This window comes from Sus scrofa, chromosome 9 (assembly GCF_000003025.6).
Source record: "Sus scrofa isolate TJ Tabasco breed Duroc chromosome 9, Sscrofa11.1, whole genome shotgun sequence".
Taxonomy (NCBI): domain Eukaryota; kingdom Metazoa; phylum Chordata; class Mammalia; order Artiodactyla; family Suidae; genus Sus; species Sus scrofa.
This window is the reverse complement of record NC_010451.4, coordinates 133,976,321-133,990,202: the sequence shown is the minus strand read 5'-3', so window position 1 is coordinate 133,990,202 and position 13,882 is coordinate 133,976,321. Positions and strand designations below refer to the sequence as shown.

Here is a 13,882-nt window from a genome sequence, read left to right as displayed (position 1 = left end):
TTTGATCCCTGGCCTTGCTCAGTGGGTTAAGGATCCATCATTGTCACTGCTATAGCTCTGGTCATGGCTGTGGCATGGGTTTGATCCCTGGCCCAGTAACTTCTGCATGCTGCAGGCATAGCCAAAAAAAAAAAAAAAAAAAAAAAAAAAAATTTTTCCTTTTGGTATCGACTCTTAAAATTTACTCCCTTAACAAGTTTCACACATAACATACAACAGTGTTAATTACATTACAACTATAGTATTATTTAACTTGTAGCTTTAATTAGATGATTTTTTATTTTTTCCATTATAGTTGATTTACAGTGTTCTGTCAATTCAATTTCTACTATACAGCAAACTGACCCAGTCATTCAGATATATGTGTGTATATATATATATATACAGTCTTTTTCTCACATTATCCTCCATCATGTTCTATCCCAAGTGACTATATTTGGTTTCCTGTGCTATACGGTAGGATATCTTTTCTTATCCACTCCAAATGCAATAGTTTGCATCTATCAACCTCAGTTTCCAAGTTCATCCCATTCCCTCCTCCTCCCCCTAGGTAACAGTGAGTCTGTTCTCCAAGTCCATGTGTTTCTTTTCTGTAGAAATGTTCATTTGTGCTGTATTCAAACTGACTTTTCCTCATAGGTAAACTATTGCTTCTTTATTTCCGCTGTCAAGATTTTTTTCTTTATTTTTGGTTTTCAGAAGTTTGACCATGATATATCTGGGTTGGATTTCTTTCTCAGGTTTATCCTGTTTGGGATTTATTCACCTTCTTGATTCTGTTGTTTTATGTCTTTTGACAATTTGGCAAGTGTTCAACCACTATTTCTTCTTTTGCCTGGTCAGCTCCATTTCCTTTCTCACACCCTTCCTTCCTGGATTTTGGGAGCACCAATGGGTAAGAGTTGTTATCATCCTCAAAGTCCCTGAGATACTAGTCCTTACCTTTTTGTTAGTCTATTTTCTCTCTGTTGTTCAGATCTGATAATTTCTATTATTCTCTCTTCAAGTTCATTTATTCTTTCTTCTGGTCCCTTCATTCTACTCTTGAGCCTATGCTCTAAGTTGTTTTTTAGCTTATGTTTCAGAGTACCGAGCAAGGTATGTTTCATATCTTATGTTTCAAAGTACACTTAAAAATCACTCTGGATGCTACAACGTAAGAGGACAAAAGTGGAAGCAGCAAATGGCAATGGTTCTGACCTGGACGATGGCCGTGGAGATGGTATAATGTGATAGGTTTGAGATACATTGTAAAAATAAGCCTGACGGAATTTTCAGATGGATTTGATATGTAGTTGAAGAGGAAGGGTGGAACTGAGGATAACTCCCAGACGTTTGGCCTGAACAACTCATGAGCAGTGATTTTTTTTTTTTAAATATTCGGAAAAAGTGGGTTTGGGGGTGAGAACAAGAAATCTAAATACTTCATGGACATCTTAATTTTAAGATGTTTCCTAGACATCCAAGGGGAAAGTGGAGATGTTGAAAAGGTAGCTAAATATATACATCTGAAACACAGGAGAAAGTTGATTTTGGACATTTGAATGATACAGGAATCATTGGTATGTTCCATATTTCTTCCTCTAAGAAAGAAAAAAAACTATCAATTAAACTATGACATCATAATGCCTTAATAACTGTCCCACATGATGCATGAACAGGCCATACCCCTAAGTTGCTTTGACTATATTTTCCCAAGTATCTGACAAATTCTCCTTCCTCCACTTACATTAATAAGTATATGGTAAGTAATCCATTTGCAAATGTCTCAGTAGCAAAATACAAAAGAGAGTGCTTCTCTGGAAGGCGTATTTCTCTCTAAAGATTCATAAAGTATTTGGTTGTTGCTTTGATAGAAGAAATTGAGGTTTTGTCAGTATATACTCTTTCGCATTGCTCTTTTCCCATGGTTTTCTACGTGTGGAATAACGATAATTTTTTATGTCCAGTCAGAGTATTACCTTTTAAATTCATCTCAAATAGTGTTAAACCCAACATATATTGTACTCTTCGTCCACATATTCTTTGAATTGAGACAATGTTAACAACCAAGTCTCACAGTGAAGACAAGGAGACCAAGGCAAGAGGGGTCCACGGGAATGGCAATTAGTTTAGGATGCCTCTTGTTCCAGAAATGTAAAAGGTGAAGCCATTTCTGTCTTGGATCTCATAAAATGTGGCCAGTATTTCCACCATGGGAACTATTGAGATCATGTAGTAAAACTGGCAAAAGCCTAGAGATGAGGTCCAAAGTCTAAGTCCCCAGAGAAGACTAAAACGGAGCAGCCAGTGAGGTAGGACGAAAACACGTGGGGGTGGTTTCTAGCAAGTCAAGGAAGAGAAGGCTGCAAGAAGCAGGGCGTGATCCTCCAAGTCAATCCTACAGAAAAAAAATGCAGGTGAGGACTAGGAATTGGCCCCTGGCATCGGGAGCTTGATAATCTTTGGTGACCTTAACCTGTACCATTTCTTAGGCACAACTGAGAGAATAACCCTACTGAAATGGGATTTTGAGGGAATGGGACATGAGAGAGTAAGGAAAAAACTCTTCCAAGGCTGGTGTGTTGATTTTTACTTGTTTATTTGATTTTGTTTCATGCTATTTTTTAAAGCAGAAAAACAAGGTGGTATCTAGAAAGGGACAGAGGATTAAAATACTTTTTTTTTATATTGAGCGGTTTTACTGATATGCTAATGATAATGACAGTAGGTAAAGAAAACTTGATCATATGGAAGGAAGGAGCAATGCCCTTGCTTAGATGTGAAAGAATAGGATCTGTTTCATCCAAGCCTCTGTACTATTCCCTGTTGTGCAATTATTTATACATCTAAATCTTCTAGGCTAGGAATTCTTTTATGCCTGGGATCATGCTCCATTTACCTTTTCATATCCAGGCAAAGCAGAATAATAGCACAGTGTTCATTCATATGGGCTTTGGACTTGGACTGCCCGGTGTTGGAGCCCGAGACAGAAGCTTGTTAGCTGTGTTCTTGGGAAGCCATATATGATCATTTCTATGCCTCGGTTTCCTCGTCTATAAAATGGGGATAATAATATAACCTACCTGTTAGGACAAAATCTGAATGCATACAAAGTGCTTGAATGGTGTCTGGCATGTTAAAAGTGCACGATAAATGTTAATTACAGAATAAATGTAAGTTACAGAACTTAGCACACTGTATGCATCCTGTGAATGAATGAATGAGCATTATGTTGAAATATCTGTATAGTGTATTTTTCCTATCTCTTGATCCCAGGTTTGAACTCTGCTCTCTCTACAGCTAAGGTTATTTAACCATCACCTGCAGACTCAGCTCATGCTGGTCTCCTGAGATCAACTCTGACCTTAGAGAAGAGGGTTTTCAGAGGCCTTTAGCTGGATGTTTCGCCTTGACCCTGTGCACCATTTATGCAAACCAAGTGAGTATCTGCCTTTTTGTCAGGACACTCCAGATTCCCTTTTTCTTAGAAATTCTTGCCTCTCAAGGTTTCCGTTTCTCCTTTTGCTTTTTTAACTCCATATAATCTGGGTTTGCCTTTTGTGCTTCTGAGATTGTTAACTCTGCCTAGCTCTGTGCATGACTTTGGAATGGGCGTTATGCTCCCAGGGCTGCCCTATAATTAATGTTCATAATTAGTGTAAATATGCTGCAGAGAATTGCAGCACAATATGCCATACATGGACCTAATTGGGACCAAAGGACTAGTAGCCCTAATTCTGAGGCCTTTAGGATTAGGGAATTAAAGGCATCAAAACAGGTCTAAGAGGGCTAATAAAGCACAGGGGATTAGGTAATTCATGGATCTAATGCTGTCCTGGAAAATGTTGTGAAAACATTTTCCCATCAATCCTATCCCTCTGAAGGCAGATTTCTTGATGCGGGCTGATTCTTCACTCCTGTCCAGTGTCTAGGGGTTTCCCTCTTGGGAACCATCTGCAGGGAGAGTATAGCTTTGGTTTGCATTTCCTTAGGCCTGTGGCCTTAAAAGATAATTAAAACTTTATCAGCGGAGTGCCATAAAGTAGAATATTGAAGCAATATCCAGATAATCCACACTGAGGGGAAAAAACCTTCATTGTTTTGGCTTAGATTATTTTGCATGGCTCAATTTGTGTGAACTGGTAAGGCAACCATGCAGAAGCCATAAGGCACAAAATAGGAATTCATGAAATATTTGCTGGATGGATGAATCTTTTATTCAAACTATCAATTACTATTAATAATCTTTAATAATGCTGGTTTGCATCTGAATATCTCTTGGCTTGGTGAGTTAATGGACAGAGAGATGAAGGCCAAGTTCCAGTCCCCAGATGGGCCTTAGTTTATTTACTCAGCTGTGGCAGAGAATTGGCCTTTACTGGATGGTTTCTTGTAAAATATATTTTTAAATGATTTACCAGATAATGTTGCACTTTTATTCTTTCCTTAATCTGAGCAGTTTAAACCTGATACTACAATGGCCTTTAAATTTGATGGGGCGGGGGGGAATCAGCTAAGTGACTTGTTTGCCTCTCTGCAGATTTATTAGTAAGTTGATTGATTGGCTTGTTTCATTTACCTAATAGTTTTATGAAGGGTAGTGTCCAAAACCTTGATGCTTTGGGGCAGGACATTGGCTTTCATGTTCTATACACTCCACATATCCTGACATCAGTGATTCGTAAGTATTTTTATTATCACAAAACCTGCAGTCCTTGTCCAATAACTTCCGCAGCTTAGAAGCTAGAAAATTCCAAACAAGATTAGAAATAGGGTCACAGGAGAAAGAACCAAGGTTAGGACCCAAAAGGGTCTGGATTTTGAGTTGATCTTTTTTCTGTATTTCCTGTTTTTCATGGGGGGAAATGAGAAAAGATTCAGGAATCAGAAGCCTGAGTTGATTCATTTTGTAATTTTGCAACATTCCCTTAACCACTTCGTGCCTTGGTTTGCCCACCTGGAAAAAGGGAATGGTTATATCAACTCACAGGATGTTAGTAAGAATCATGAAATACATGCAAAATATTTTAAAAATTCCTAAAGCACCTACATATATAAGTGTAATGTCAGAAATATTTGTGGCATGAAGAAATTTTGATTTTTACATTATGAGGATATACCACAAGCAGAAATCTAGAACGAATTCCTTCAAACAACTTGCTATGACAATATCCATGTCCTAACTTAATAGATGAACCAATAAGAAAGAAGGTAGTATCCAGCCTTAGAATGAATCCTGTACCAATCAGGGCCCTCAGATCTTGTCCTGGATTCGTCTGCAGTGTACGTAGCAACAAAGAACACAAAGTGCATTTGACAAAATCCACAGACCCCACATCACAGCAGGTAAAGGATAGCCTCCTCTCTTTTTCCCTCAGAACCACCTGCCAGAGGGCCCCGTGAGTGAGCAGAGCCTAGGCCTGCACACTCCCTTCAAGCTTTTGCAAGCGCTCTCGTGTTCCTCCTCATAGGGCGTAGATAAGGAGTGCTAGACTTGCACTGACTCTCTGTTCAGGATGTCCCTCCATATACAGCTTGCATCTCCAGTCCATCCAGATCCTGCAAGAGCCCCTTCAGTAACAGACAGAGCTCATGTACTTGAAGGGAAAAGGACTGGCTATAAGATATTAGCCCTGCTTCTTGCTAGCGGTGTGACCTTGAACTAGTCACTTAACCTTTCTAAATCTTAATTCCCTAAATGTTTCTAAAATTTTCTTTAAGTGTGGCTAATAAAATACGCCTTGTATGGTTGCTGGAGGATACCCAGATCATGATGGTGGTTTCATGAGTGCTGGTTTCCTCCAAGGTCCCCCCCACCTGTTCCCCCAACTTTGTTGCCCAAGGAGAGCCAAATGAGTTAACCCTTTGTGCAACTACGTAACATCTTCCCACTCCCTTCCCTTTCCCCTCTGGGTAACAGAATTAGAATTCTCTCACAAGCTCACCCCGTCTGATTTGTTCTAAGTTTTAGACAGAACAATCACATTCCCACACACTGTACTCTCCGCAGAGCGCAGTGGCAGTTCCAAGACAGCCAGTTCCAGGCCAAAGAGACCTTGAGAGAGAGAGAGAGCGAGAGCAAGATCACAAACGGGCCCCGTGCCTTTGGTTTGTCTAGGAGTTGGGGATTGTGATAAGTTGGGAAGGAAGCCTGAATTACAGAGAGGGTGGGTGGGAGGCAAGCAAAAAGTAACCAAGCTTAGTATCTTTGTTCTTGCTAAGCAAACCTTTTATTGGGTGGGAGGTACTAGAGCACAGAAAGGACAGTTTAATTCAATTCTGTCTAACAGTAGATTCCATAATGATAGAAATGTGCTCATCTGCCTGTCCAGTATGGTAACTACTAGCCATTGTGGCTGTTGAGCTCTTGAGATACGGTTAGTACGGCAAAGACCTAAATCCTTAATTGTATTGAGTTTAAATTAATTTCTAATGAAAATAGCTACGTGGAGCTAGTGCCTGCCAGGTTGGTAATCTGTTTTTATCAATATTAACAATCATCTGTCGTTATTAGAGACATGGATTTCTGAGTGCCCAAATAGGAAACAGAAAAAGATTTTAATCTTCCTACTCTGTCGTCTGGAACTGGCGGCGTCACCTAAGCCATTGCTGTTAGGTAACCGGATAGTGGAGGGTGGAGCCAGATTTGATGGTTCCTTTCCAAATGCAGCCAAATGGCTAATACGCCAAAAGGACCTCCACTTACATCTGCCTGTCAAGGGCACTGACGGAATTCCCTCCTGACATGGTGTATCACGCTGTCTTCAGGCTGGCCGTCCAGGTTGTATCTGCCAGTTGTCACTTGAGAAGCAGGCATAGTGGAAATTCCTGCTGAAGTGGCAGTAAAAACGACCATAAACCTGCTGCTGATCCTTAACCTTCTGCTCCTTTATTAGAGGATTCCTCACACAGATCCAATCCTTCAAAATCTTTCTTTTAATGGTCTCTTGAGACACATCAACAACCATTTAACTCTGAGCCTGTCATTGCCAGAGCCTAAGAAAAAACAGTTCAGAATTAAAGTAAGAATGTAAAGACAACAACGAGAATTCACTGAGTACGCACTTTATTCTCACGGTGCTATTCATTGTTGTGTGGGATGTGCTGAAATTAGTCAATGTTATATCCTACATTAAAGGACCAAATACCTGCATTTAGGAAAATAAGTAAACCAACGCAGAGAGCATGCAAGGCAGCTTTTGCACATGCCCCCCAGCTCTGTGTCTAGATTTTTCACTCTTGGCTTCTGTCCTCACAGGTTCTCCTTGGCAAGCAATACTCCATTCCCAGGTTAGCTCTAGAATGAGTCTTTTTTTTTTTTTTTGTCTTTTTGCCATTTCTTGGGCTGCTCCCACAGCATATGGAGTTTCCCAGGCTAGGGGTCCAATCAGAGCTGTAGCCGCCGGCCTACACCACAGCCACAGCAACGAGGAGTCCAAGCCACATCTGCAACCTACATCACAGCTCACAGTAACACTGGCTCCTTAACCCACTAAGCAAGGCCAGGGATCGAACCTGCAACCTCATGGTTCCTAGTCGGATTCCTTAACCACTGAGCCACGATGGGAACTCCTAGAATGAGTCTTATTACCACAGACCTTGCATGTGGGGAGCCTGATATCTGCTCTGGAAACAGCGCTCCCTACTGGTGTTCTCCCAACTCCAGTTACGTTGGCTTCTTCCATAAAAACAATTTCAGTACTGTACTCTAGTTTCCCATAAGCATCCCAAATTCTTTCACTAGCCATCTTGCATCCAACTGCTTAATTCTTTTTTAAATTGATTTTTATTTTGTATTGATGTACAGTTGATTCACAATATTGTGTTAGTTTCAGGTGGACAGCAAAGTAATTCAGTTATGCATAATACATATGTATGGATCTATACACATTTTTAAAAATTATATTCCATTGTAGTTTACAAGATATTGAACATGGTTCTCTATGCTGTACAGTAAACCCTTATTGTTTACCTATTTCATACATGGCAGTGTGCATCTGTTAATCCCCTGCTCCCAATTTATCCTCCCTACACTCCCCTTGGGTAATTGTTAGTTTTCTATAGCTGTGGGTCTCTTTCTCTTTTGTAAATAAGTTCATTTGTACTATTTTTTGGATTCTATGTATATATCATATATATATGATGTGCATATGTGATATATAACATTTGTCTTTGACTTACTTCACTTAGCGTGATAATCTCTAGACCTATCCATGTTGTTGCAAATGATGTTATTTCATTCTTTTTATTATTATTATTTTAATAGTTATTTCCCCAATACAATTTTTTTTCCTACTCTACAGCATGGTGACCCAGTTGCACATACATGAACACATTCTATTTTCGCACATAATCATGCTCCATCATAAGTGACTAGACATAGTTCCCTGTGCTACACAGCAGGACCCCATGGCTTATCCATTCCAAAGGCAGTAGTTTCATTCTTTTAATGGCTGAGTATTATTCCAATGTGTGTATGTGTGTGTATGTATCTGTTTATTTATTTATGTGTATATATGTATATATATAAATAAACTATACTTCGATATGTGTTTGATATATAACATTTTTTATCGTTATATATGTTATATATTATACATCTATGTAACATCGTTTTATTGAAGTATAGTTAATTTGCAATGTTGTGTTAGTTTCAGATGTAGAGTAGGGTGATTCAGTCATATTTATGTATATATATTCTTATATATTTAGAGTATATGTACATGTTTTTCAGATTCTTTTCCATTATAAGTTATGACAAGATATTGAATATCATTCCCCCTACTATATAGTAGGTCCTTATTATTTAATCTATTGTATACATAGTAGTGTGTCTATGTTAATGTACCACATCTTTATCCAGTCATCTGTCGATGGACACATGTTGCTTCCATGTCTTGGCTATTGTGCTACTATAAACTTTGGGGTGCATGTATCTTTTCAAATTAGGGCATACATATGGAAAAGACAATTGCTTAGTCTTGCGCATCTTTTTTTTTTCCTCCCAGGGGAAAGCTGGAATTTTTCTCCAAACCGAGCAATAATGTTAACCATACGTGGACCTAAGATTCCTTCATGTTCTAGTCACTTCCACGGGGAGGCTCCGTAGAATGTAGATTGTGGCAACACTTAAAAAAACCCTGACTTTGCCAGTTTCCTCCCCCACTTCCGATCTCCATCACTGCCTCGCCCCACACACCACACTCTGGTTTAGAATTGTCTCCTTCTCCAGACAGGGCTTCCTCTTCCTCCCCCCAGCACCTAGCACTTCACTCCCAACATCCCCCTGCAGGAAATCTGCTCGACTCATGACTGAGCATTTAGTCAACGCCAAATATTTCAGGGATTCTTGGAACCCACTTCACGTTGTGCTAACGCTTGATGTTTGGTGGTTTGGTACGCTTTGCAGCTGGCTACAAAAAGCCCCACTATCTTATTTCAGAGATGGCCCAATGCTGAACACCTCAGCACTTGGAGCATCTGTGACATTGAATCAGTAAAGGTCACTAGCGGAGACAAAATGAATCATCCCCCATGCCTTTAAGACACTCTTTCCAGCTCATTATGATAAGATGCCTGTTAAAATTTTTGTCCCCCTCCATAGCGATTAAGCCTCATGTGTGTTATCTGCACTAATGAACCACTTGCTCTTATATCTTTTTTTTCTAAATGGTTTGTCACCAGGGCTGTCCTGTCCTGTAAAGCCCCAGTGACAGTGAGCTGTTGACAGAGTATTAGAAAGAGCTCAGATCTTTAAAGCCAGGGATGTGACAGAGAATTTTTTTTCATTTTCCCAATCTCTGCAGTCTCTGTGCTCTAACACGAGTCCATTAAATCATAAAGATTAGAGCTTGTCAGGCCCTGAGCATCTTTCTTCTGATTTGCAAAAACGAGTGGGGGATTTGTTATTAATTTTTGTTGTTGCAGCTACAGAGCAGGCACCATTAACTATAGCTAAGCCATTAACCTGATTGGTATTAATCAGAAGTGTCCCGTGAGTCATATTGGTTGGAGAAGTCTGGATGTTTTTCAGTAAAGAGGCTTTGTGGAATCAAATGAAAATTGATTGATGATCCCAGAGTACATGTATCCAAGTAAAGAACCAGCTACATTCTGGGTAGCTCACTTTAATGAAAGCATTGTCCTTTCTGCATGTAAAGAAGGCAAGTTGGTTTAACTGACCCATTGCAAAGACAGTCTGTGCCTCCAAGTGCTTCTTCATAGTAGTAATGGGGAGGGGAGGAGGGTGGGAGAGGGAGAGAATTGAACTGGTCTACAGAAGGTCAAGTGATAACTGGAATCCTGTGCAAGCCTAAAGAATATTCTTGCAAGACTTTAGCCCAGAGACACTACTGAGCACTAGTTCCTACAGAATATGTCTAAAGGTACCCATTGACCGCCCAGCACACGCATCTGAGGCAATCGTCTCGGTGCATAGTCTCCAGCCAAGGCACAGAAACAAAATCAGAGTCCACCAAGGGATTCAGCCCGTGACCTTGGTATTGTCGGCACCACGCTCTAATTAACTGAGCTGACCAGACACAGATGCTCTGGACAGCTGAGCTAACTCTCTATAGAAAATGCCTAAACAAAACAGCACAGTTTTTAAATTCTATTATTTCCTAGGCAACCTTTTTAAACATTTTTTGTTGAATGGTTGTCATGTCAATGCCATCAAAAGAACCTAGATATTTGGGCACCTACCCAGATTATTAAGTATCATTTACATTGAATAGCAAAAGAAATACTTTTCAGTTGGGGAAAAATGGAATTATATTAGCAAAGGGTTTTCCAGTAACTTAATCCCAATTAATTTGTCATTTTCTATGCTGCCCAAATATAGACAACAAAAATCCCAAGGGTTCCAATGCAAAATGTGATAGAAGGTTTTCTCTGGTCCTGCTTTCCTGCATGAATTATCTGCTTTAAGACAGAATGTAGGTTTTTTCTTATTGGTTATATCCTGGTTTTTTTTAAGGCCTGAGGAGACTTTTGGAAATATATTATATAGCATAAGAAACTATATACACTACTACCACAGTGTAAAAATATAAATAATTGTGGAATTCAGTGAAGTAACAAACAGGCATAAGAAAATAAAATCAGGAATAGAGTCAGCACGCATAACACACTCCAGGAGGTTCTGAAGAATTGCCAAAGGTGTTTTTAAAATTTGATTTTGATCAAATGAATTAAAATCACAACATTCATAAACTACATACACTCATTACCCAGAAGCTGCACAGGGGCTCCAGAGGCCAAGACTGGAAACAAAGGTGTGCTGAGGTCTCTACTAAAGGGAGCAGGTATCTGGTGATAGAGCACGTAAGGTCTTTGCCCATGACATGCCGAAGGAAAGTATAATGATGAATGCCTAATAGCTGTTGCTTTCAGTGTTGATGACGGATATCTTAAAACACCTATTGTTGACTTCACTCACTGACACTTGATATACACTTCTTGGGCTGCAGATTAAATTTTCTTGACCTTCTATCTAAAATCTATCTCTCCTTAGCACAAAGGTTAAATGGTATTGCTTTGCATTACTTGCAACATACAGCACAGACCATTGAGCAGAGGAGTTTTCTCAAAAAAAGTTTGATTACTCAGGACATTGACTGATGAACAAAGATAGGAGATATTTATCATTTTGTCTATTTCATACCCCGCTATTTTTATTCAACACCTTCTAATTCAATGCCACCTTCCCTTAGTCACTCATCTACAATAAGTGGGGGAAGACATTTTTAGACATTGAAACCCCAAACCTTTGACCAAATCCAAAGATGATGAGGAGGAAGGTACTAATCTATGCTACACAAATCGGAATCTTTACCTTTAGGAATGTGGCGTTGAGACTGAGCCCATCTAGTTAATCCGATTTCACTCTTCAATGATGAGTCGTAACATCAGGTACTCTTGATATTATTGAGAACATTGTTGTGCTCTGAAGATATGTAAACTGGTCAATTCTGTGAGAACCAGAGAAGAAAGACTCACAGGTGCTGGAGGAAAGGAAGAACTGAGAGCCGTAGAAAGAAACTTCGCCATTTCCACTCAGTGCTCCCATCTCTGAAGAAAGTCCTTTGGTCCAGGTGGACATCTGTGTATCCATATGATAAATGCAATGTTTTAGTTTAACCTAGTTTCGTGAGTTTCTGCTGTTCTCAACCAGCATTGTTAACTAATAAATACAGTGACCCCATAATAATCTAATTTGCTAATGATCTCAATTTGCTCACCCAATAGATATTTATTGAGTACATACTGTATGTCAAGTACTATTCAAAAGTTTAAGATGCATCACGGAATGAAACAGACAAAGATTTCTACCCTGTTCTATATTATACTACTTGTCTCTATATTTTGCCAAAGAAACAGGTGATGCTTATCAAAAAGATAGTATTCAGGTATATTAGGACAATTGTTTTCAAACATTTGGAAAGTAAACAGGTTTAAAAGAAGAAGGAGGAGGAGAAGAAGAAGAGGAAGGAGAAGGGTACTTGACCTAAAAGAATCAGGGAGAAAAAGCTACAGAAATTACTGCAGTTTGATAGAAAAAAAGACCATTCAAAGTTGTCTAAAGTAGTGCTTCTCAAGCTTTAGTATGCGTTGCAATCACCTGTAGAAACTGTTAAAACCTAGCCTGGCCCACTCCCTGAGACTGTCATTCAACAGATCTGGGGTGGAGCTTAATAGTTTGCATTTGTAACAGTTTCCTAGGTGAGGGCAGATGCTGCTGATCCACTCCTCAAGCACTGGTGTGGTGTAAAGAATACATGAGCCTTGCTTCATGGAGAATTCTACCAGACGTTTAAAGAATTAATACCAATCCTCCAGATATGCTCCCCCCCTCCAAAAAAAAAGAACAGCCAAAGGGAGATGAATTGATAAATGGAAAAACAAAAGGTAATATACACTTACAATGGAATATTTTTCAGCCTTAAAAAGGACTGAAGTACTAATGCATGCTATAGAATAGAAGTACCCTGAAACATTATGCTAAGTGAAAGGAGTCAGTCACAAAAGGCCACGCACCATCTGCAATGACCAGAACAAGCAAATCCATAGAGACAGAAAATAGGCTAGAGGTTGTCAGGGTCTGGAGAGAGTGAGGATTAGGAAGATACAGCAAATGGATTTATTTTGGAGTAGCGAAAATGTCCTGAAATTTTAAAGTCATGATGGTTGCATGGCTATGAATATATTTTTTTAAAATCACTAAATTCTGTACTTTAAGAATGTGTATCAGTAAAGCCACTGTTAAAAAATTTTAAATAGAATGTATGAACCACGATGAAGACTGGCATTTCCAGTAAACCTGCTGTTATTGGAGTGGCCTAAACCTAGGAGAGCCCTTGGGATGGATGCTAAAGAAAGAGAATGTAACCCAAATCTGATCTTCTTTTTTTGTCTTTGTTAGGGCCGCACCAGTGGCATGTGGCAGTTCCTAGCCTAGGGCTGAATCAGAGCTATAGCCTCTGGCCTACACCACAGTCACAGCAACTCAAGATCGAAGCCACCTCTGTGACCTACACCACAGCTCACAGTGATGCCAGGTCCTTAACCCACTGAGCAAGGCCAAGGATTGAACCCACATCCTCATGGATACTGGTCGGGTTCGTTAACAACTGAGCCATGATGGGAAGTCCTAGAATCTTGTCTTCCAAAGTCCCTTCTAATCCTGAGCAAAGAGATTACAGGATTGTAATTTTAAGATTATACTTACGCTACAGTATCGTGGACTAGTCCATACCATGTTTATCTTGGGAATTCTCAGGTGGCAGGAACTAGCATTATCCTACTCTTCACATTATTTTAGGCAATGCGTGACCTCCCTAATATGTGTGGGATAAAATCTAAATAATTCTTCTATGTGTATCCTGGTGAATGGAACTTC

The 13,882-nt window shown here is 39.6% G+C and overlaps 1 long non-coding RNA gene across 2 annotated transcripts in view; it reads left to right on the top strand.

Moving 5' to 3' along the window:
- The window catches only part of LOC110255543, a 29,115-nt gene extending 16,875 nt beyond the window's left edge, over nt 1-12,240 (top strand). Inside the window, exons 4-5 of one of the 2 annotated variants that reach the window (XR_002336084.1) lie at nt 3,283-3,421; nt 8,991-12,240. This is a non-coding gene — a long non-coding RNA (uncharacterized LOC110255543). The remainder of the gene's footprint in view (nt 1-3,282; nt 3,422-8,990) is intronic. The other variant, XR_002336083.1, reaches the window with a different exon arrangement.